The sequence below is a fragment of the Halichoerus grypus genome, chromosome 2, assembly GCF_964656455.1.
Source record: "Halichoerus grypus chromosome 2, mHalGry1.hap1.1, whole genome shotgun sequence".
NCBI classification, from domain to species: Eukaryota; Metazoa; Chordata; class Mammalia; order Carnivora; family Phocidae; genus Halichoerus; species Halichoerus grypus.
In genome coordinates, this window is record NC_135713.1 from 78982227 (window position 1) to 79007739 (window position 25513).

The 25513-nt window shown below is 38.4% G+C and overlaps 1 long non-coding RNA gene across 3 annotated transcripts in view; it reads right to left on the reverse strand.

Moving 5' to 3' along the window:
• LOC118530792 (uncharacterized) overlaps nt 1-25513 on the reverse strand; it is a 230827-nt gene that overhangs the window by 101389 nt on the left and 103925 nt on the right. The window contains exon 5 of one of the 3 annotated variants that reach the window (XR_013445689.1): nt 4873-4968. The exons of the other annotated variants lie outside the window; for them this stretch is intronic. This is a non-coding gene — a long non-coding RNA (uncharacterized LOC118530792). The remainder of the gene's footprint in view (nt 1-4872; nt 4969-25513) is intronic. 3 annotated transcript variants of the gene reach the window in all.

Below are 25513 nucleotides of genomic sequence, written 5' to 3' on the forward strand. Positions count from 1 at the left end.
TGAGGATGTTTTTAATGGATCCATGTCAAGAAGATGAGGACAAGGTAGAAAGAACAAGCTGACCTCTCAAAATCTCTCCCAGTCAGGGAATACAATGATTACATCACAAGCAGAAGAAATGCTAGCCAATTTTTCCTTGGTGCCTAGCATATCTTCTTGGAATTTAAAAAGAGGAGCAATGTTGATGATTTGCCACAGGTTTAAGCACAGAACAAGCCACCTTTCATAGAACTCTATTTTACAGCAGCAAGTATCCAAAAGACAAGGTGATAAAGACAGCCTAATGGGGAGATAATGAGTAAAATCATAGCAAACCACACTTTTGTATGTTTGCAACCCAACACTTCTTCCAGCCATGTGGCAACATTCTTCTCAAAATACTGCCCTTAAAAAATGGCTGACACAAAATACAACCTCAATCCAGCCACTTTACCCTTCCCTTGTGTAACCACATTGGCTTTGAGCCAAAGTCCCAAAGTGCAGGTAGAAGTTACCATTCCAGGCAGCTAAATATAGTGAGAGAAATGGAACACCCATTTTTTCCAAGTCAAGCAGGACTTGTAAGAAGCAAAACAAGAATTTGGATTGGTTGGATAATTTAAACAGCTGTAAGGATGACTTTATGTAGCATAATTAGTTCACAGGAGCAAATAGCCAATGGAAAAAAATATACAACTCTCTGAATTATTTATTATAATAGACAAGTCCAAATAATACAAAAAGAACCAATGTCACATAATTGAAAAATAAAACATGTAAACAAGTTGGCAGGTTCTGGGAGCCTGACTTCTTGCCCATGCTCTCCACATTACTGTGAGAAAAATTCAGGATTTAAAGTCAGATAGCTGGTTTAACACCCAATTCATTTTACCTCTCTCAGACTTTCTCAGTGACATTATCTGCAAAATGAGGATGATAATTAAATCTACCTCATAAGATCAAGCCCTGAATACGGCTCCACTTTGGGCATGGAGGCTGCTTAAAATTCTCTCTCTCAGGGTCTGAATCCAAGATGGTGGAGGAGTAGGAGACCGTAATTTCATCTGGTCCTGGGAATTCAGCTGGATAGCTATCAAATCATGCTGAATACCTGCAACTCAACTGGAGATCTAAGAAAAGAATAGCTGAAATTGTACAAACAGAAAAGTGTCCACTTTCTGCAAAGTAGAAAGTGAAGAGAAGTGAATCCAAGGCAATATATTGGAAGACAAACGATGGGCGGTGGGAGCCTCTGTAAGCCGGCTACCAGAAAGTGATATAGCAGCTCAGAACTTTCAGAAGTCGGCTCCGGTGAGGAACGCCCCTGCCTAAAAGGCACTCAGGTGGCAAAGCAGGGCAAAATCCTGGGTGGGACAATGTGGTCTCAGGATCCTCAGGGTCACAGGAAGACCAGGGGTGCCTGAGTGCAGCAGAGTTCCCAGGCATCAGAGTGGGGAAGCCAGCTGCAATCAGCGAACCCAGGAGTGGGCTTTCAGCTCAGGGTTGCCATATACCCTGAACCAGGGCTTGGTCAAGCAACCACTCTCCAAGCAGGGGCCCAGCAAGCGACAGAACTGGTGAGACCCCCTTCCTCCCCTTGCGGTTGCAGAGCTGGTGTGAGCCACATGAATCTGCAGGGTTTGGAGACTCAAGGTGGGTTCATGAGGCTGAGATAGAAACAGTCAGTCACAGGCTGGGTGAGCACAGAGTATGGCTGGAGACCAGGGAGATAGGAGTAACTGACTGCTTTTCCCTGAGGGCAGACTGAAGAGTGGGGCCCCAAGCTCTCAGCTCTGGGGCTGGAGATTGGGAGGCTGCCATTTCCATTCTCATCCTTTAAGCCGCACAGAAAGCTTTCAGGGAATGAAAGCCATATAGAGCAAGGCAGAGCCACTTGAACGTAGGCTGGTCCCCTGACAAGGGGAGTGCAACTCCGCCTGGGGCAAATATACTTGAGAGTCAATGCAACAGGCCCTTCCCTGAGAAGATCAGCAAGAACATCCGGCTAAGACAAGACCTCTGGACAAGAGGTATGGCTAAGACCAAGTTTACTGATCATAGAGAACTGTCAAACTCCAGTACTAGGGGAAAATAATATATAGAATTCACAGATTTTTTCCCCACAATTCCTTAGGCTTTCCACTTTAATTTTCTTTCTCTTCCTTTTTCAACCAATTTCTTATTTTATCAATTCTTTTTTTAAATTCTTAATTCCTTACAATTTTGGAATGCAGTTACTTCTAACAGACCAAAACAGACCTGGACTCTAATGTATCCTTTGTTCTCCTCACCTGTCTAATCATATTCACTCTTTCTTCTTCTTTCTTCTCCTTCTTCTTCTTCTACTTCTTCTTCTTCTTCTTCTTCATCTTTTTTTTCTTAAAGCCTTTTTAAAATTTCATCTTTAAAGTTACATTCTATCCTTTCAATGTATTTAATTATATATATATATATATATATATATATATATATATATATATATATATGTTTTTCTTTCTTTACAATTTTAAGATTTAGTTTCTTCTAAAAAAGTGACCAAAATACATTCAGAATATAGTGTATTGTTCTCTTCTGTTCACCTGTTTATATTCCTTCTTTTTTTTCTTTTACTCTTTCTTTTCTCTTTTAATTTTCATCTTTACAGTTACATTCTGTCCTTTCATTGTATTTAATTTTATTTTTGTAAATAAGTTTTTCTTTCTTTACAATTTTGGGATCCACTTTTCTAACAAACAGACCAAAATACACACAGGCTCCAGTGTATTGCTGTGTTCTGTTCAACTGTCTTATTATATTCTCTCTTTTTTTAAATTTTAATTATTTTTTTTCAGTTTCAGATCTCTTCTGATTTGTTTAGTGTATATTTCTCTGGGGTCATTTTTAGCATTTTAGTATTTTGTTCTCTTGTTCATCTATTCTAATCTGGACAGAATGACAAGAAGGAAAAACTCATCTCAAAAAAGAGAACAAAAGGCAGTACTGACTGCCAGGGATCTAATCAGTATGGATATAAGTAAGATGTTGGAACTAGAGTTCAGAATAATGATTATAAAGATACTAACTGGGCTTGAAAAAAGCATAGAAGACACTATAGAATCCCATTATGGAGAAATAAAAGAACTAAAATCTAATCTATTTGAAATCAAAAAGGCTATTAATGAGATGCAATAAAAAATGGAGGCTCTAACGGCTAGGTTGAATGAAGCAGAAGAGAGATTTAGTGATATAGAAGACAAAATGATGGAGAATAAAGAAGATGAGAAAAAGAACACAACTACTGGATCACAAGGGGAGAATTCAAGAGATAAATGATACCATAAAGCGAAACAATATTAGAATAATTGGGTCCTAAAAGAAGAGGAAAAAGAGAGAGGGGGGGCAGAAGGTATATTGGAGCTAATTATAGCGGAGAACTTCCCTAATCTGGAAAAGGAAACAGGCATTTAAGTCCAGGAGGCAGAGAAGGAAACATAGACATTCAAGTCCAGGAGGCACAGAGAACCGCCCCCCCACAATCAATAAAAATAGGTCAACACCTTGACATATAATAGTGAAGCTTGCATATATCAGAGACAAAGAGAAAATCCTGAAAGCAGCTCTGCAAGAGGTCCTTAACTTACAAGGATAGAAACATTAGACTGGCAGAAGACCTATCCACAGAGACCTAGCAGGCCAGAAAGGACTGGCATGATATATTCAGGGTGCTAGATGAAAAAAATATGCACCAAGAAAATTTTATCCAGCAATGCTGCAGGAGAGATAAAAAGGTTCCAGGACAAACAGAAACTAAAAGAATTTGTGATCACTAAACCAGCCTTGCAAGAAATATTAAAGGGGATCCTTTAGCAAAGAGAAAGCCCAAAAGTAACATAGAACAGAAAGGAACAGAGACAATATACAGAAACAGTGACTTTACAGGTAATACAATGGCACTAAATTCATATTTTCAGTAGTTACTCTGAATGTAAATGGGCTAAATGCCCCAATCAAAACACACAGGATATCAGATTGGATAAAATAGCAAGACCCATTGATATGCTGTCTGCAAGAGACTCATTTTAGACCCAAAGACTCCTCCAAATTTAACATGAGGGGGTGGAAAACAATTTATCATGTTAATAGACATCAAAAGAAAGCTGGGGTGGTCCTAAGAGGGAAGTATGTAGCAATACAAGCTTTTCTCAAGAAACAAGAAAGGTCTCAAATACACAACCTAACCTGACACTGAAAGGAGCTGGAGAAAGAACAGCAAATAAAACCTAAATCCTGCAGGAGAAGAGAATTAATAAAGATTAGAACAGATATCAATGAAATAGAAACAAAAAGAACAGTAGAACAGATCAATGAAACTAGGAGGTGGTTCTTTGAAAGAATTAATAAGATTGAAAAAACCCTGGCCAGATTTATCAAAAAGAAAAGAGAAAGGACCCAAATAAATAAAATCATGAATGAAAGAGGAGAGATCACAACCAACACTGAAGAAATAAAAATAGTTATAAGAACATATTATGAACAACCGTATGCCAACAAATTAGGCAACCTGGAAGAAATGGATGCATTCCCAGAGATGTATAAACTACCAAAACTGAACCAGGAAGAAATAGAAAACCTTAACAGACCCATAGCCAGCAAGGAAATTGAAGCAGTAATCAAAAATCTCCCAACAAAGAGCCCGGGGCCAGATGGCTTCCCGGGGGAATTCTACCGAACATTGAAAGAAGAATGAATACCTATTCTTTAGAAGCTATTTCAAAACATATAAAGGGAAGGAAAACTTCCAAACTCCTTCTATGAGGCCAGCATTACCTTGATCCCAAAACCAGACAAAAGCCCCACCACAAAGGAGAATTACAGACCAATATCCCTGATGACCATGAGTGCAAAAATTCTCACCAAGATATTAGCCAATAGGATCCAACAATACATTAAAAGGATTATTCACCACGATCAAGTGGGATTTATTCCTGGGCTGCAAGCGTGGTTCAACATCTGCAAATCAAACAATATGATACACTACATTAATAAGAGAAAGGACAAGAACCATACGATCCTCTCAATAGATGCAGAAAAAGTATTTGACAAAGTATACCATACTTTCTTGATTAAAACTCTTCACACCGTAGGGATAGCAGGTATATACCTCAATATCATAAAAGCCAGCTATGAAAAGCCCACAGCAATTATCATTCTCAATGGGGAAAAACTCAGAGCTTTTCCCCTAAGGTCAGGAACAGGGCAGGGATATCGACTCTGACCACTGGTGTTCAACATAGTACTATAAGTCCTAGCCTCAACAATCAGACAACAAAAAGAAATAAAAGGCATCCAAATTGGCAAAGAAGTTAGACTCTCACTCTTCACAGATGACATGATACTCTATGTGGAAAGCCCAAAAGACTCCATCCCAAAATTGCTAGAACTCATACAGCAATTCAGTGAAGTGGCAGGATATAAAATAAAGGCACAGAAATCAGCTGCATTTCTATACACCAACAATGAGACAGAAGAAAGAGAAATTAAGGGGCGCCTGGGTGGCTCAGTCGTTAAGTGTCTGCCTTCGGCTCAGGTCATGATCCCAGGGTCCTGGGATCGAGTCCCACATCAGGCTCCCTCCTCAAGGGGAAGCCTGCTTCTTCCTCTCCCACTCCCGCTGCTTGTGTTCCTGCTCCCGCTATCTCTGTCTCTGTCAAATAAATAAATAAAATCTTTAAAAAAAAAAAAAAGAGAAATTGAGGAGTTGATCCCATTTACAATTGCACCCAAAACCATAAGATACCTAGGAATAAACCTCACCAAAGAGGCAAAGGATCTGTACTCAGAAAACTTTAGAACACTCGTGAAAGAAACTGAGGAAGACACAAAGAAATGGGAAAATGTTCCATGCTCATGGATTGGAAGAACAAATATTGTTAAAATATCTAGGCTACCTAGAGAAATCTATACATTCAATGCAATCCCTATCAAAATACCATCAACTTTTTTCACAGAGCTGAAACAAATAATCCTAAAATTTATATGGAACTAGAAAAGACCCCAAATAGCCAAAGGAATATTGAAAAAGAAAACCAAAACTGGTGGCATCACAATCCCAGACTTCAAGCTTTATTACAAAACTGTGATCATCAAGAAAGTATGGTATTGGCACAAAAACAGACATATGGATCAATGGATCCAATCAATGGAACCCAGAAATGGACCCTCAACTCTATGGTCAACTAATCTTCGACAAAGCAGGAAAGAATATCCCATGGAAAAAAAGACAGTCTCTTCAACAAATGGTGTTGGGAAAATTGGACAGCCACATGCAGAGGAATGAAACTGGACCATTTCCTTACAAGATACACAAAAATAGACTCAATATGGGTGAACGACCTAAATGTGGGACAGGAACCCATCAAAATCCTAAAAGAGAACACAGGTAGCAACCTCTGTGTCCTCAGCTGCAGCACCTCTCGCTAGTCATGTCTCCAAAGGCAAGGGAAACAAAGGCAAAAATGAACTATTGGGACTTCACCAAAATAAAAAGCTGCTGCACAGCAAAGGAAACGTTCGACAAAACCAAAAGACAACCAACAGAATGGGAGAAGATATTTGCAAATGACAAATCAGATAAAGTACTAGTATCCAAAATCTATAAAGAACGTCTCAAACTCAACACCCAAAGAAGAAAAAATCCAATCAAGAAATGGACAGAAGTCATGAACAGATCTTTCTTCAAAGAAGACATCCAAATGGCCAACAGACACATGAAAAAATACTCCACATCACTCGGCGTCAGGGAAATCCAAATCCAAATCACAATGAGATACCACCTCACACCAGTCAGAGTGGCTAAAATTAACAAGTCAGGAAACGACAGATGTTGGTGAGGATGCAGAGAAAGGGGAACCCTCTTACACTGTTGGTGGGAATGCAAGCTGGTGAGCCACTCTGGAAAACGGTATGGAGGTTCCTCAAAAAGTTGAAAATAGAGATACCCTATAACCCAGCAATTGCAGTCCTGGGTATTTACCCCAAAGATACAAATGTAGCAATCCAAAGGGGCACCTGCACCCCAGTGTTTATAGCAGCAATGTCCACAATAGCCAAACTATGGAGAGAGCCCAGATGTCCATGGACAGATGAATGGATAAAGAAGATGTGGTATATATATATACAATGGAATACTACCTAGCCATCAAAAAAAGAAATCTTGCCATTTGCAACAATGTAGATGGAACTAGAGGGTATTATGCTAAGTGAAAAAAGTCAATCACAGAAAGACAGTTTTCATATGATCTCACTCATATATGGAATTTAAGAAACAAAACAGAGGATCATAGAGGAAGAGAGGAAAAATAAAACAAGACGAAATCAGAGAGGGAGACAAACCATAAGAGATTCTTAACTCTAGGAAACAAACTGATGGTTGCTAGAGGGGGGGATGGAGTAACTGGGTGATGGACATGAAGGAGGGCACGTGATGTAATGAGCACTGGGTATTATATAAGACTGATAAATCACTTACCTCTACATCTGAAACTAATAATACATTATATGTTAATGTATTGAATTTAAATTTTAAAAATTAAAAAAAAAGATTCCTTCTCCCTCTGCCCCTCCCCTGCTCATTTGCATGCATATGCACGAGCTCTCTAAATCAATCAATCAATCAATCAATCTACTTCACAAGACTACTGTGAAGATTAAGTAATAATAATGATAACTATAACATTTTACTACATAAATGTTTGCTGGCATTAAGAAAACTTGCAGCACAGTGCTCTTCTAGCTCACCCTCTTTTCAGCCTCTCTTAAGATGAAGGAGACATGGCAGTGAGAGAATGGAATGTCCCTTGAACAAGAAACAAATGTCACTCTCTGTACAAATCTGCAGGCTTCTGTACCCTACAATCTTTTAAAATTTAATCAGTCACCTACTAAGTGTATCCAAGGTCCCCTACTGGCTCCCCTAGTTATATATGGAAATTAAACCATTTCTAATGCCTCCCCCCATACAAAAGCCTTTGAGAATTCATTTGGCATAGAGGGTGGATCAGTGTGATTACACTATTAGTCAGAGAACAAACTGTCTAGGTAAGCAATTTTGTTTTCTCCCGTCGATTAAATGCATTCTCACCTGCAGAGACGAATAGGCTCCAGGGATCTTTCTCTATATATTTAACAATGAGACAACTAAGTGGCAAAGTCAACAATAATCAGAAGGCAGGTGCAAGAAACCAAACAACTTTTTTACAAATATTGTTTTTCCTGAAGGGAAATAAGACACACCTTTAATAAAAGAACCCTGTAACCTAAAACAAGAAGACAACAGATGTGGGGAGAGAAAGATTGCTGACTAGGAATAGGTTCTATCAGAACAATCAGCTCAAATACTAATCTTGGCAGGAAATGAAGTTCAGACAAATTTCTTTGGAAGTTTGGAACCATTTCTTTTCTTGATCTACCAAATCTAACCAGTTAGCCCAGTGATTATTCCTTCAAATGTCTTTATATTTTCTTCTTCTTTTCCATCTCCACTTGTCACTGCCATCTTAGCATCTCCAGCCTAGATACCGAAATGCCTCATAACTAGCCATCCAGATTCTCCAAACCAAACTGCCCAAGTAACAGTCTCAAAAAGCCACTACAGAGTCATGCTTAGCTCAAAATGCCAAGTAAGTTCACTGTGGTCTACAAGTCTGACCTTTTCTACCTGACTTTCAAAGTCCTTCATAATATGACTCCACCCTACCGGCCTATCCTTATTTCCCAGTCAGACTGGCTTCCTCACCATTCTCTCATGAATACACAAGACACACACCCACACTGCTCCATTGCCCCTTCCACTGCTTCACACATGGTTCTTGCTCTTCATGCTCTTGCTCTTATGTGGAATGCCCTGCTTCTTCAGGTGTAAATCCAAATCCTGCTCGTTCTTCAGGGCCTAGATTTAGTCTTATTTCCTCCATGAAGCCTTCTCGCACTCCTGCAGTCTTCAATAAACATTTTCTCTGTACCATATAATCTATCACTTCATAAAACATCTGTATATCACTTATTTCATGTGCACTAGACTCATCTCCATGACTAGGTAATAAATTAAGTCACAAAATACTGGTTTTTGTGACAAATATGATCCCAAATACATTCTGTTTGATATCTCATTTTTGTTTTCTCTCATTTGAATAATTAGGCACACCCTTAACTGCCTACAGAATTTCCTCAAGGAAATCAATCTTCTGCCATCATTCCTCAAATTATTTAAATTAAGAGTAACAATATTAGAATATGCATCACTAAAACCTCTAAATCGTGAGTGTAGGAGAAAAGGCATTAGGTGGAGTAGAAAAATCATTGAACAATGATTTAGGAGATCTGGCTTCTAAGTACCACCCTACTATTTACTAGCCCTGCGATCTTGGTTAAGCTATGCAGTGTCTCTGCAAAATGAAGGGGTTGGACTGGGTGACCTCTATGTTCTTCTAGCTCTTTCATTCTATGACTGTAAACCTGACAACAAAGGCATCAGAGCCTAGTTGGTCATATCTGAAAGGCAGAAGTGAAGAGGTTTCTCTCCAGGAAATAGAAAAGCTCCAGTGCCTTCTCTTTTATAAACACAATATTAATATTTTGGGGGAAAGTTGGTATCAAACTTTGTGCTCATTTATTACATAGTATGTTATAATAATCTTCTATGTCAAATACAAAAGAGGCAGCTGATTAGTTTTCACTTTTTGAAAGTCATCATATATATTTTGAACCAACTCAGTAGTGGCTTATCTTGAATTTGGTTATCATGAAGTTACATCATGAAGCTGCATGAAAATTTAAAAGAGGCCCAACTCAAATTTGGATGGGAAAGAGTCTAAAGATCCACACTGAATGCCACGGTATAGACCTAAGAGAATTGTACGCAAAATTCTGAAAAGTAATTACCTTTCCTACTTTCTAGCGAAATATTTAAGTAACAAGAAATACTAACAAAATTTGCTGTAAATCTCTGAAATTTTTTCTTTTTTTTTCTATTGGACTTGATGAGAGAATTTCTTTAAGACAGAAAAAAAGAGAGAGAAGACAAGTTATAATAAGGCACCTGTGAAAGATAATTTATAAAACAATACATAGAAGGAGAAGAGTTTGCCAAGGGCAGAGGAATAGTCAAGAAAAAAATGATGTTAAAAGGGGGTCTTCCAAGGATGCCAGTCAAACAAAAATGGTAAATGTGTCACAAAATCAGTCACATTGTGATGCTGTTCTGGGGATCTCACTTATTCATCAAGTGCTTAAGCAACGTGCTGGGCACTTGAGATAAAATAAAGGGAAAGACACAGTGTCTGCCCTGCAAGAACTCACTATCAAGCAGAGAAACAGCCAGGGTCTGAGTTAGCATTGCCCCTGACTGAAGGCTCGCTGTGTGCCAAGCACTGTGCTAGGCACACCAGCCCCATGAGGCAGGTACCATTATTATTCCTGTATCACTGATGAAGAAACTAAAGCTTTGGGAGATTTAATAATTTACCCAAACCCTATGATCTGAATGTTTGTGTCCCTGCCCCTGGCCCGACCCAAAATTTATATGTTGAAATCCTAACCCCCAATGTGATGATATTTGAAGTGGGGCCTGTGATTGGCTCATGAGGGCAGATTAGTGCCCTTATAAAAAGGTCCCAGAGAAATCCTTCATCCCTTCCTCGGCCATGTGAGGTTACATGCAAGAAGGCACTTTTTCTATGAAGAAGAGGGCTCCACCAGATGTTGAATCTGCGGATGCCTTGATCTTGGACTTCCCAAACTCCCAAATTGTGAAAAATAAATCTGTATTGTTTAAAAACCACCCAAGTTATCCTTTTCTAGCAGCTGTAACAAACTAAGACATGAAGTCTCCCCAGACAGAAAGTAGCAAGGCTTGCTTTCACACCCAGACCTGACTGGCTCCAGGGCTATCACCCTCCACTTCAACCCTACACTACAAACCTGATGTAGGCAGTGCAATGTGGTAAATGGTGATGGAGACAGGTGCCCAGTACTAGGGTCTCTGCAGCTCTCCCCGGAGCTCAAAAGAACTCAGGCCTTCTCCGTGAATTCGAGTCCATGACCCCTGGCTTCAGCGGCATCTGCAGTTGGTGTGTGTAAAACTACCTAGGATGTGGTATACTACAACTACATCAAGGCCACAGGGGGAACCAAAGCAAAACATTTCAGTTGCTTCAGATTCTCTGCTGATCTCTGAATAGAAGGGTGTACGTGCACACATACAGGCACAAACACTCCATTGCCACAGAAGTTCTCCTTGAGACTAAGTAGTTTATTCAAAAGTACCCTCTTTCCCCATCAAAACGGAAACAATTTTTTATACATGTTTAAAAACTAAGTGAAAAAAAAAAAAAAAAAACCAACTTCTTTCTGAAAGTGAAGTCCCCAGGAGACTGGGGAGAAATGACTCTGGGTAGCTCAGAGGCTGTTTTGTCCTCCTGGGTTGAGCAGCTGCCAGAACTAAGAGGACTCCAGAGGGGCCTAAAGGTCACAGCAGCAAAGAACCTTAAAGCTTTGGGGCCCTGGGGAGGACGGTGCAAGCTCAGGGGGATGACGGCTCCAGCTGCTCTAATGCCAGCCTGTGGCCCTCATCGGAGACCTGCTCCGAATTATAACACCGGTGGAGAAGAAGTTTTGTTTATTTGTGTTATGGTACCTTCTTGTCTTTTTGTTTGTTTTAACCTAGTAGGCCATAAAACCTTCAGTGGGCTATGAGGGGAAGACTTGCCTTCAAAGAAGGGTAAAGGAAACATTTTTGGATGCAGCAAGGTGCTAGAAATGTCCATCCTGCCAGCATACCTCCTGAAGGGGGAGGGAATTAGCTTTTATCAAGGTCCCATTAAGGATTTTGGCCTAGGCATTATGCAAGGGACCTTGTCTTATTTAGGTCTCCCAGTAAGTCTTAAGATATTAATCTCATTTCCAGGGAAAAAAACAAGTGAGGCTCTGGACAATTCTAAATCATTTGCTGAGTATCACACAGCTAGTCAGTGGGGGCCAGAACTAAAGGTCTATCTGACCCCAAGGACCAGGAAGAGAATCCTTTTTGTGGAAAGCAAATAGTAAGAAGAAATCCTAATGGGAAGATGAAAAATTAACATCTTTATTTACTGTTTGTTTAATTACCTGCTTATATGAGTAGGAATTAAATACACAAAGAAAACATTTTAAGCTTTATAAAAAGGCATACGGTGAAAATAAGACTCTTTCCACCCTTCTCTCTCAGCTCCCCAGTTCCCTTCAACAGAAGCAACTACTGATAATAGTATGTCAAGATAGGCTAGACATACACAAACGTACACATGTATACATAAAGCCCCCCTTTTTTTAAGATTCTATTTATTTATTTGAGAGACAGAGCACAAGCTGGGGGGGCAGGGCAGAGGGAGAGGGAGAAGCGGACTGCCTGCTGGGCGGGCAGCCCAACAGACACAGGGCTTGATCACAGGACCAGGAGATTATGACCTGAGCAGAGGGCAGACACCTAACTGACTGAGCCACGCAGGCGCCCATAAAGCCCCTTTATTTACATAAATGGCAGCATTGCTGTCCCTTCTTTGATACCTGGTATATCTTGGAAATTTTTTGTATCGGTACCTATAGATCTGCTTCATTCTTTTAACAATTTTTACAATTGTTTTTTTACAATTGTTAAAGAATCTATTGTATGGCTGTCTGATAATTTATTTAACTAGTCCCCTATTAAATGGACCTTTAGATTGCTTCTAACCTTTGCTATTGTAAACAGTGTCATATAAATATCCTCATACAGTCTTCCTTGAACACATATGGTAGTATAGTTGGGAGATACAATGGTTAAAAGTGAAATTCTTTGGTCAAGAGTATGTGCATTTAAAACTTGATAGAATTAAATTGCCTCCAGGAAAGTGTGCACCAAATTACAATCCTTAAAATATATACTCATGTCTGCTTCCCCCACTGTCTCCAAAATATTCTGTCTCCAGACAGTTGCATTCTCTACTGAAAAGAAAAGCAGCCATATGTTCACCTGCTCCTTTAAAAGTTGCATACTTCCTTCAGAGTGAGTAGGGGGAACCAATTTATTCAAGACTGGGCATTAGATTCCTGGAGTAGAGGAAGATTTTTAGAGCTCCTTGAACTGCAGAAGATGTTGACTAAAAGCATCTGGTCCTTAATTAGGTGATACTGGCAAAATAGGAAAATAGAATAAGTCCCTGAAAATAAGCAGTTGGCTTTGACTAATCAGCTTAATCCACCAGGGTACTGTCAAAGCCACAGAAGTCACTTCTTGGTATCCTGGTAACTCCACCAGCCTGCTGCATAACAAGGCCAGAGCAGGCTATGAGCTAGGAAAGGGATGCCTGCCACAAACGGAAACATCAAACCCTACTATCTGCCTCTGCTCGTTGGGGAAAAAGAGTGTGTGGGAGGAATTTCAGAAACAAGACTAAAAAGAGACTGTGGAGTATGGAATACTGTTTCCTAACTGTAATGAAATGAGGGGAAAATGAATCTAGCCAAAAATAAAAACACCCTTGTAGTTACACTTTCCAATATAAAACCTTTCTAGAGTGAATAAATCCCTATTGGATTTGCAACACTCATATCTTCATCCAGTGGTGCAGTCCAATCAAAACCATAGGATCCGGGCAGGAATCCTGGGCTTCGAAGGCTGAGAGAATTTGAAGCACACACTTTCTCTTTGTCTTGGTTTTGTTTACTTGAATCTGCTAAACGTCTGCATTTGACATTCTTTCAGGATGCATTACAAAATGTTCCTCTTCTGCTTGGCAATCACTTTGCTTGAAGGGTTGACTGTCAACCCCTTGGGAAAAGAGCCTGCTGGCACCATGGCCTGGAGAGGACTGGGAGGAAGGGCAGTGGCTTAGGTAGGCGTTGAGGTGAATTGACGTGAGAGGGACTTTGTCTCTAAAGGGGGTGAGGAGGGCCCAGCAGTGGTCATATTAATAACCATTTGTAGCATGGCCTGATTTTTAAGCTGGTGCACAAACATTGCGTTACTAAAAAAAAAAGTAAATATGCATTGCTAACACCACCTGCCAAATATTTAAACCAGGTAGTTGCCCTATAGAGCTGAATATCTTAAACATTTAGGGGAGGAGCCCCCCAGCAAGCAACAGAATACCTTTTAATTACAACTTGTGCTTTTTTTCCAATTAACAACCAACAGCATATTGTTGTGGAGGCATTGTTGGGAATTGTTTGCCTCTGTGTGGATGTATTCAGGTGTTTAAATGTAGGTTTCTAGGCTTGATACATATCATTACAAAAATTACAGGGCTGAAAAAATGATTTCAGATGGACTTGTTTCAATCCATCAGATCTGAGACAGCCTCTAGGTCAACCTCACAGGCAGTTGGAGGCTGTTGGATAGAATTTGCTGTTGCCCAGCCCACATCCTGTCAGCAATATATACAAGTTAACCTAATTTGCCATTGTTAGCTCTACTCCTGAAATCTCTCCAAATCAATCACTAATTCACTTTCAAGTACCATCCATCAGCACTCAGATGAGCTTTGCTCCCTTCTTATTGATTGAATTTGATTGACTGATTGACTGATTCTCTTATTAGTCTGTCATCTGAACAGAGAAAAATAATTTGGAACACTCATCTTCAAATTGTATTCCAGGGGCCATTTAGCTCAATGTGAGTTTCTATCATTATCTCTCTTCCTCTATTCCACTGAGCCCTTCCTCTATTATGTACTTCTGGTATAGAAAAAGGTTTCATGAGCAAGAACGAACAAAGATCTACAAAAAAAATAGAAAGATGAAGAAAATTTATAATCTTTAAAAAAGGAAATAATTAAATTGAAGTTCAAATTTTACCTAAGAAACTTGTGTTCCAAGTTTTAGGTGGAATATGTTTATAAATACATACATACCTACATACATACATAGTTGTATACTCTTAGCTCTTCTGTGTTATATACCTTGAGATGACTGGAAAAATGCAAAAGAAATCTCTGATAATAAAATAATCTAATACATAAATCAACTCTATTGAAATGTTATGCTTAAGGAGAGGTTTTAACCAAAACAGATAATAGGAATGTTTACTAAAATGAAAACTTGTCTATATGAATATCTCACACATTATATGGTTTGGACTGATTTACCTTAAGTAATGGTAGCACTTGAGGTAAATTGGTAAGTAACTTGAAGGGATTTCAGAAGGGGAGGGCTAACATTTCATGCAGACATTTCCTCAGAGTTCAATTAATCCATTGGGACGACCATCCTAGTATTTTACCTGGGCTCACACAGGTAGATAGGAGCCGAGCCAAGGCACAACTCGGGTCTTCTAACTCGTGGTTTATTTTTGGGAAACTAATAGGGCCAACAGAAGCATTTTATGGGACTCTGGACAGTTTTCATTAACTCAAATTAGATAATTAATGCAATTTTTAAGTAGACCTTATTTTTTAGAGCTTATTTATTCATTTATTGATTCAATTCTTCTTTGCTTTCCCACCTTGATCTAAAAGGTGATCTGAGGTAGTTTACGAAGATCAGTGCCATGAAATAAGGTAAAGCATGCATATCAACATAAGAGGAAAAAATATTTTCTAACACTTCAGATATACTCATTTGCTACAGGAAAATACACTCCCATTATAAGAAATTCTGACAATATTTTTACTAATTGAGAATAATCTGCTAATTGGTGAGGCTTTGTCATCCTATTTTGTGATGAGATTCTTTTGGTCCATACTAATTTTGAGTTCTTTGTTACCACTATATTCCTAACTCTCATTTTATAGTTTTTCAACAAGATTGAGATCCAGACCCAAAGGCATACTAGAAATGAGTTCTAGCCAAGATATGAATGTTAAATGCATAAATAGTCCCTGTACTAAAAAGTCAGTAGCTGACCCAAGACCCTTGCAGAGAGGCTCTGACCCTCAAGCTGCCTAGCCAATGAGTGACACCTGCTGAGGGGTTCCAGAAGTCCCAGAGGGATATGGCACATTTCACATCTAGTTAAGTTCCTGAAACTAGTTATTAAGAATGGGGCTTTGTTTACAAATAGTTGTAATTTAGGAATGCAACAGTGTATTTGTTTTTCAGTTTTTGACTTTCAAGGCATTATTTATGAGCTCATTTCTTAGCCTTAGAAGACCGAAGAACAATATTTATGCTGCCAGTAGATGAAATTGTTGCCACTGACAGACGTGTGAATAATGCTTATAATTTGGGGTCACAATTTTGTTTTTATACTAAATGTCTCAATTTAAAAATTATAAATGCTCATTCAGTTTCCAAGACTTAGTTGAAATACCACCTCCACTGAAATCCCTAGGCAGATTTAACTGTACCTTATTTTATTTCTCTACCATACTACTCTCCACACTACCTCATAATCATGTCATATATGTTTATATGTCTGTTTTACTTTCTTAACTATAAATTTCTGAAAGACAGGAGACAGGGCTTGTCTCTTACTGATACATAGTAGACATCCAATAAGTATATAATGGAAGAATATCACCATTTTCATAAAAATCTATGTAGTGTTTTGAGCTGTTTAAATCAGACTGTGGTAGGATCGGAAGAAAATTCCATCAGGGTATGAGGATTCCTTCTGGTATAAATCCAGGCTTTGGGGAATCTAGCTTCAAGGTCAGAGGAAAAGGCAACCAGGGAGAAAATTAAAAATCAAAGTTTTCAGGGTCTCCTTAATTCCTCATGCCTTTTGTCTTCCTTATTGGTTGCTTGAAGCAATATAGAGTAGTGGACATTTGTTGTTTTTGCCCATTCTGCTTCCTTTCTTCCTTCTTCTGGTAATGGCACCCTGATTTTGTTTTGGAGAAACACTCCCATCTGATATGGTCAGGTGTGGTTGCCAGTTTAGATGCCCTGCCCTCTTCTAGCCAAGGCATGGGCACCTGACCCAAGCTAGGCTGATCAGATTCCTCTTTCTGGAATATGAACAAGAGACAAGAGGCTGACTGACCCTGAAATGAACATCCTGCAGTCCCTGCTTCCCAGCTCCCCAGGGGTTCTACTTCTTAATCATTCTACACCTTTTGCCTTGCCTTTCTGCTTGGTTGTTTGAGCTTCCAATAAATTACTTCTCTGATTCAATTAGCCAAAAGTGGTTTATGTACTAGCAACCAACAAAATAACAGGAACAGTGAATAGTAGATTAAAACTCTATCTGATTTATCCAAAAGCCTAGCAAGAAGGAATAATTCTGGATATCTTCAACCTATTCATAGGCTCAGTTTACTTCTTTTAACAAACTCACTCAGTCTAGGTAAGTATCTGAGAAATCCTAATCCCCCTTTAAATATCCCACCTGTTTGTAAAATAACCCAGTTTTCACATTCATTCCCCAGAAAAGCCCCAACATACCGCGCCTAGTAAAGCAACCCACTGAGCTTAAAGGCCCTTGCAGTATTCAGCCCTAACCTCCCTGTTACTTGCTTAACCACCCACCCACTCCCACCCACTCTGTGACATTGGCACTTTCTCATTATTATAAGATTTCCAAGTCAGCCATATATCATTAGCCCACTCCCAATTAGTTATTTACCTCTGGTTCACCAGCAAACACAAAGGAAGAACCTAATTCTTCTTATTTAACACCTTTATAGTTCTTACTCTGCAGCAGGCATTATTTGAGGTGCTTTACATATGCTAACTCACTCAATCCTTTATAAAACCCCCTGAGATAAGAACATATGAAAAAAATGAGGCATAAAGATTTTTAATAGTTTGCCCAAAGTCTCAAAGCCCATAAAGAGCAGAATCAGGATTCAAAAGCAAGTAGTGTGGCTCCAAGTCTGTGCTTTGAACCACAAGCCATGGTTTTGAGATGATGGGTTTATTACATGGCCAATTAGAGGGAAGGACTAATCATATTTTAATCTGCAGCAGCTAATAGGGTACGTTGACATGGAAACAAGATTAGTCCCCACATGTCAAAAACCTAAAAACATCAAGTCAATTTAGAGTGCCCTCCAGGCCTCCTTACTTAAACATCATGGAAACAAGCCAGAACAATTCCACCGTGGTTTCCATTCCCATTGAGAAGATTCTAATACTTTGGATGGGAGGTGCCTTTCTTTTTTAATTGGCCTGAAACAGACATGTTAATTTTCTAGAAAGTTTGAAAGGTAAATCTAGTGCTAACCTCTTACTCCTTGTTGTAGCCCAGAGTTTACCACCTCTGCAGTGGGAGGGAGGATGTTGCTATGCTTGCTCGATCACTGTTGTGCTTCTGGCTGACTTCCTAACCTCTCTCTCTTTAGTTTAAGAAAACAGATGAAGTGACAAATCTGTCCACGTATATAAACGGTACACTAGGGTCATGTAGTCAAATCCCCCCTGGACATGAGGCTCCTCCTCTCTCCAGCAGGATTGTTTGGCCATTCACAAACCAAGCTTAAGGTGATTTTTATTGTCTTCTTGGAATTTCAAACTGCAATTAAAGTATGATAGTCTTGTTGGATTCTATACGCATTTTTACTTTCCTTAAATCTTTAAAAGTTTTCTGGAAGACTATTTAAAGCAAGAATTTGGATATTGAATGTCTCACTTTACCTCTGAAGTCTTAACTCCAGTAACTTCCCCCAGTGAACACTATGATCTACATAGATTTGGTTCCATGAACACTAAACACCCTATACTAGACAGAATATTCATGATATAATGACATATGAACAAAGTATTAATATCAATTTTCTAATTTTCTTTAAGGGTGAAATACAACTGAGAGTTAATAGTGGATATCTGTAGGAAGAGGAATTATAAGTGAATTTTAACTCTTTATACTTTCTGATTTTATGTATTTTCTACAAAGAAGATATGCTTCTTTTATAAATAAACAAGGCAGTATTAGCAAGAATATTAAGCTTTACAGAGATCTTGTGGTATCACAGTCATACTATACCAGGTACTTTTTCCTAATTTGTAATTAATAATAAAGGTAAAATAAGCACAGCATCCTGCTCTTTATTTTGAAAGTAGTAAAGCAAGAAATTTGTAAACAGTAAGAGAAAAGAATCACTTTTACTTATGAAGACAGTCTGGTGTCAGAGGACCTAGAGTGTGGATGCAGATCTGCCTCCTACTGCCCACGAATGGGTTCTATTTGTTCCCTGTGCTTTATTAAATCTCAACTGCAAAATGGCAATAATAGTGCCTAGTTCACAGGGCTACGAAAGCACCTGGGATAGGCTGTGGCACAGAAGAGCCATCAAATAAATGTCCATCTACTCATTCAGAAAGCTTACTGCACCCCTCCTCTGTGTGAGTGTTTATAAGGTACAGGAACAAATAAAATAGAAAGGAAAGATATAGTACTTTCCCTCAAAGAGCTTGTGATCAAGAGAAGCAGATAAGGAATCAAATATTTATGATGCAGTAGAGAAATATTAGAAGTGCTGAAAATCCTTCTGCATTTAAGTTTTTAGTTTTTAAGAAGTCTAACAAACTTAAGTTCTATCATGGAGTTCCTATTTCTCCAGGCTCTGGAAACTGGATCTCAGTTGAATTGGGATCCGTGCATTTATCTGGGGCAGGCTGGGAGTGGGTAGCTAAGATGTCCTCCATCTGGCCTTCAGTAGTTGGTCCCTGTGGATCTCTGCTGATTCTGTTGATGTTCCCTATTAACAGTACCTTGGAGCCCAACTCTCTTTAACTCCCTTGCCCCTTTAGGGTACAGGGGTCCATTCTGTGGTTCCCACAGTACACTGGGCCCCAGGAAAATCAGCAGGACCATCCTCAGTCTTTTATCATTTCCATGCTCCTCTCAGAGCATGGGAATATTGTCCCTGCCTCCATGCAATGGCAGGCTCTGTGAAACCTGTGCAAGTTTCCTCAGGCCTGTCCACCTGGGTGCTCTGTGCAGCCATTTGTACTCTGGCTTCTTCTCACTTCTCTGGACTCTACACAGGAAAGAAAACCTAGGCTCCCTCTGTGCTCAGATTCTGCATACCTCTGGGGGATTTCTGTCACTCTCCTTATCCCTGTGTTGAGCTCAGAAAAAGACCAGGGAGTCTCACCCCTTTGACGGAGGCCCACCTTGTCTACTCACCCCTTGTGTTCTCTCAGGTACTTTCTTTCTTCTGCAGCATGGAAACTCTACTTGCTTAGCATGTCTTTTCCTGGCAATTGGTTTATTTATGCACCTTGCCTTTTTCATTCTCTGAAGGGCCCAGACTTCTGAGACTTAAAATGCAAGAAAAGACTATGTCATCCCTCCCTCAATGCAACAAAAAAGTACAATACCAAAGCTGAGTCTGGGGTGACAAATAAAAGCTATCAGTTAATATTTGAAAACTCTTCTCTCACCACAGAACACAGAGGTGAGGTGGAGGACATCTCATTTGGGTATCCTCCCAAATACCTCCTTTGGCCAAAATTAAGCATCAAGTATATCAATACTTGTAACAAGCTTAGCAGTGAGGTCTTCATCAAGGATGGAAAAAAAAGTTACTCTCTAATAAGTCTCTAATAATGCTGTACTTGTATTAGCTCCCTTAATATTTACATCTCCAAGGTATGTACTATCATTTACACTTCTTTTACAAATGAGGAAACCAATGCAAAGAAAGTTAAGTAACTTGTCCTTAGGTTTTATGTCTACTAAGTGGTAGGCAGGTAGTAGATATTGAACTCTAATATCCATGCTTTTAACCCCTATAATACCACATTTTTCTTCATGCTGTTATTTAGCCTACAAATATATTACAAATATACTGGCACAAATGCACAAATACATATATACAAGGCTTCTCACTGAGTGGGCTTTGTTTTTTGAAAGACTAGAAATAACCTAAACACCTACTAATATGGGGCTAAATTAATAAATTATCACATATCTTCATCATACAGTCAATAAAAAGAATGGGATAAAGCTATATATGCTGATATGGACCAGTCTCTAAGAAACAAGACACAGTTAAATTAAAAGTAAAAATAATAATAATAATAAAAACAAAGTGTATGTAGTATTTCATATTTGGGTTTTTTACAAGGGGGTTGTATAAATAGTATTTAAGTTTGATTAGCTAAGGAGTGTTTCTACAGGGCACTAGCAAGAAATAGTAGTGACTGCCCCTGAGGAAAGAGAAACAAAAGACCTGGGAATGTGGGGAGGGAAAGAAATTTATTTTTCACTGCACACCTTTTTGTGATGTTTGCATTTTTTAACATGTACGAATAAGACTTACTCAGATTCTACAAAGTGGTTAAGTTTTTTAAATTATCAACTGATGGGATTTATTTAAATCCTAAGATAAATAGTCAAGCTTAAGAACCATATAATTAAAGAACATAGTTACTTAAACATGTTTTTAAACACTCAAGTTATCTTATTTGTATTTACCTACAAAATGCTCTTTGAAGAAACCAGCCTTTTTAACTCCTTGCCAGGATATTGATTCATTTGTGAGTCACAAAAGAAAATAAAGAACCAGCCAGATACGTAACTAGCCTGATGCTAGTTGGTATGTAGGAGCTTAGGTAGAGAGATGTGGGTAGGGAATGAAAGGAAGGGAAGGGCGGGTGGGGGAGGGGGCAGGGAAGGTACCAAATTGGTAATTCCCAGGGTTGCTAAAATCCCTGCCTTAAGAAGCTCCATCCCTATCGTTCAAGACAGGGACTCAAAATTCAGAATTCATGAGTTACAAGACATAAAAATACTTTTCCAAATGGCTTCTTAAATCTCAATGCATACCACATGCCACCATAAATACCCACAAGATAAATCATAGTGAATGGCCCTGACATAAACTGTACAACTACTTTCTTTCCATACTTTCTTTGTTTCATTGTGTTCCTTATCTACTGATTCGATTTTTTAAAAGCTCAATCAGGTGTTCATGAAATTTTACCTCTGTCTTTAACACTCACCAAGCTCCTCTTAATTAGGAGGGTGTATACTTGGATAGAAGCTGGAGTGACCTGAGGGAGAAGGGCAGTTTTAAGGGCTGAATTTTTGTGTACCCCCCAAAATTCATATGTTAAAGCCCTAACCTCCAGTGTGCTGGTATTTGGAGATGGGGCCTCTGGGAGGTTATGAGGGTTAGAAGAGTTCAAAAGGGTAGTGCCCTATGATGGGATTAATGCCCTTACAAGAAGAGACATCAGAGAGCTCCCTTGATCTCTCTCTGCCATGTGAGGACACAGTGGCAAGGTGGGATAGTCTCCTCATGGTACAAATAGTTATTTTAACTAAAATGTAGTGAGTTGGTTTCACACAAATATCACCTAAGAAAAAACTATACTAATGTTCTTGGCCGAAAGATCACTTTAGAATAGATGGTCAAGTGTCCAGAAGTCAAAGTGTACTGTTCCTCAGAGAAATTATTAAACAGAAAAAAATAAGTTGTTAAACTGTCATAGACAATTAATATCCAAATAAACACAACTAGTAAAATAAATAAAACAAAGTCCACAATGGAAATGCTCATTCCAGTTATATTCAAAGAAATGCAAATTAAAACAAGCAAATGATACTACAATGCAGAAGAAGTCATATGATCATATTACATAAACACTTCAGAAAGCGACATGTAGATATACAGCAAGAACCATAAAGATGTCTATAATCTTTAACCTTTATACCATTTGGTGGAATTTAATTATGAGAAAATGATTCAACTGAATACTAATAAAATAAAGTTACAGACATGAAGATGCTCAATACAATGTTATCTATAATATACATCTACATCTCTATAATATAATTTAATAAAAGTTGAAATCTAAGTGGCCAATAGTAGAAGTTAGCATATTAAGATAAATAATATAAAATGTTATGCAATCATTTAAAATAGCAATTGTTAATACAATATAAAAACATGGGATATTTTGGGGCTCCTGGGTGGCTCAGTCAGTTAAGCATCTGACTCTTGGTTTTGGCTCAGGTCATGAACTCAGGATCATGAAAACAAGCCCCATGCCCCACGTCAGGCTCCATTCTCAGCAGGGAGTCTGCTTGGGATTTTCTCCCTCTCCCTCTGCTCCTCACTCACTCTTTCTCATTCTAAGATAAATAAATAAATCTTTAAAAAACAAACAAACAAAAACATGGGAATTTTTAATGTTGACAGACATGTAGAATGTTTCATGAAGAAAAGAAGTGTAATCTAAAATACTATGATTATAAATATTATAGAACACATAGACCTATGAAAAGAATTAGAAATTACTATGCAAAAATATGTATCATTGTATGGGAAATAGGATTATGAATTAATTGTTTTTAAATGTTTATTTATATTGTTGTTGACCTTTATTAAAAATCACAGGAATTTAGGATTTAGAGGTTTATAAGTGCAATCTAAATACAAGAGAAAAAATAGCCAACTTTATGAAATACAAATTTTAATTATTGAACGTGATATTTATTACTTTCTTTTTTCTTTGTTTCAAAGAATTCAGTGAATATTCTTGTGACATAACAAATTCTTATGACATGGCATATGCTTTCAGCTACAGAGACTAACTTCCTAAAACTCTGCTTTAAATTCTGTAGCTACTTATTACTCAACTTCAGTAGCCCATTATGGTAAGGTTGGCTCTCAAGTTGTCTGCCTCACTAAAATGTCTGCTTTGATCATTGCCTTTTATTTATACACAGAGGGACTTGGGAGTCCAGGCCCAGAACCTAAGCCCTTAGTGTTATCAAGAAATACTTCTTTATTCAGGTGGAAAATTATAAATTTCACTGTTCTAGCCTTAGTATTTGCTTTTGTTGCCTAGAGGAAAGAAGAGGGGTATGTTTTCACTTAATATTGATGACTTGTCATCATATGTTCTTTAGAGCAATATGTCTAGAGCAGGGATACTAGAGAACACTAAAGACAGATTTGGTTCCAAACAGAAAGTCAACAATCTGACAAAATGTTATTTGACCTTTTTGTTTACATTTTTATTCTCAGCCTCTTGCCTCAAGGTCCAGCCTGGAGGTTTCCAACCCTGAAAAAGTAATCCTGGAACAGCTGGCCCTATCCTGAAAACAAACTATCCTGACCTAGGGCGTGGTTGTCCCAAAAGAGACAAACTACCAAGCAGACACTGGATATTCACTCTAGAGCTGAAAAAGGAGAGGGGTATCCAAACAACACTCAATTCTCACATGACAGGAAGGCACAGAAGCCAATTAGAAAAATAAGATGAAGTCCCAGTTCCCCTAGTCTGTTTTCGACATAGATGCACAAACCAAGTGGATTTAATGTGACAAATTCCCATGGGAAAAAAATTCTTTTAAAAACTTAAATTCACAAAGAAATGAGACAGTGTTTAATTCACCTTAAAGGAATCATTTAACCTGTGGAAATAAACATGCAGACACTTGCCCAGAGAATAAAGCAATTTGATAGTAGGCTTAAAAACAATCCTTCCTAAAAGCACTACTTCTCTGCCTCTTTCTTCCACATGGCTCAAAATCTTCCCCCTTTGCTCAGTGAAATTCAATACTCCGAAAACTTTCTATTTTTTTTCTTTTCCACATTTTTCTTTAGTTCAGGTTAAATGGGAATTGTTTTTATTATCTTCGGTTAGTCAATTAGTTGGCAGTTTATGGAAGTAGAATGCACGGTGAACTGGGAATCTGAAAAAGTGTGTTCAAGTCCCTATTCGGTTACTAATTACATAATCATTGACAAGCCAGTTACTTCTATAGGCCTCTGTTTCCTCATCTGTAAGATAAGAAGGGTGAACTGCATGATTGCTAAGATGCCATCAAACTCAAAATGCTCTGTAACTGATAGGAAAAAATATAGATGGTGCCAAGAAATACTGGTGGAAAGGTATATATCCTTAAAAGCAGATGAAAAGTATTGCAAAGGTAGTAAAACCTTATATTTTATCTTTACCTGGCTTGATTTCTCAGAACTGAATCATCTCATGGAATGCACTATTCAGAGCCAAAAGACATATAGATCAAAACAAAGCTCTAAAAATAAAAGATGAACCTATGTTAGGAAGAGGTGACTGGGAGCCAGTGAATAAATTCCTGAAGTAAGAATTTCTTACATTCTTTAAGACCAAAGCAAATAAAAATTAGGTGCCCATTTTAGTGCAGCTTTTCTTCCTGGCAGACCAGTTTCTAGGGATTAGCTTTCATTACACCAGTTCTGCAACCTGAAAGAGAAGTTATCCAGGACCAATTTACTTTCTAACTCAGCACTGGCTTATCACAATGTAGACCTAAATCACGATCAAGTTAGGAATGAGGAATATGCAAACAAGGTATTAGGAAAGTCAGAATAAGTATCATCCATAAATAATTCCCAAATCCCACTCTATGAAATAGTTTCAACTTCCTCCTTATTCACAAAATTTTTCCCCAAGAGATGATAGTAAGTCACTAAACTTGTTTGTTTGACCTTTGTCCTTCTTTCTTCCTCCTGTCAGAACCAAGATACTAAAAGCTAAAATATGTGTTCTTACTAATCATCTTGTACAGTAGTCAATTCTTTAGTAGAAGGCAACAAAAACTATTTGTATTTGTCAGCTCAGACTGTCATAACAAAATACCATAGACTCTGTGGCTTCA